Source organism: Mandrillus leucophaeus, unplaced genomic scaffold, assembly GCF_000951045.1.
Source record: "Mandrillus leucophaeus isolate KB7577 unplaced genomic scaffold, Mleu.le_1.0 Scaffold72, whole genome shotgun sequence".
Classification (NCBI taxonomy): Eukaryota; Metazoa; Chordata; class Mammalia; order Primates; family Cercopithecidae; genus Mandrillus; species Mandrillus leucophaeus.
In genome coordinates this window covers 450,765-451,186 of record NW_012107808.1, presented here as the reverse complement: position 1 = coordinate 451,186, position 422 = coordinate 450,765, and positions in this window count along the sequence as shown.

Here is a 422-nt window from a genome sequence, read left to right as displayed (position 1 = left end):
GCCAGGATATAACCATTTTAAATATTTGCCAAATTCCTGACATAGCATCATAAACATTTTAGAGATGCTCAGTTGAAATTTCTGACAATGTGAAATGATCTTTGTAGACATACAAGTCTTTATCTTCTTGCCCTCTGCTTCTCTTTTCATTTCTCTGCTTTCCTTTTTCTCTTCCCCCTTCTTTTACTTAACTCCATCTTTCTTTCTTTCTTTTTTTTTAATCTGTTAGCAGATATTCTGCTGTGCTACCACGATCTGTCTTCAAGACTTATTAGCTGGTTCTGCCAGCCACTGGGAGTGCTGCAAATCTGTCCTCTTATAGGAGGCAGGGTCATTTGACAACTTGTTGGTGTGACAATATAAAGACCTCGCTCTCTCACCTCAACTTGAGAAAGTTCTGAAGGATGCTCCCATCCACAGAG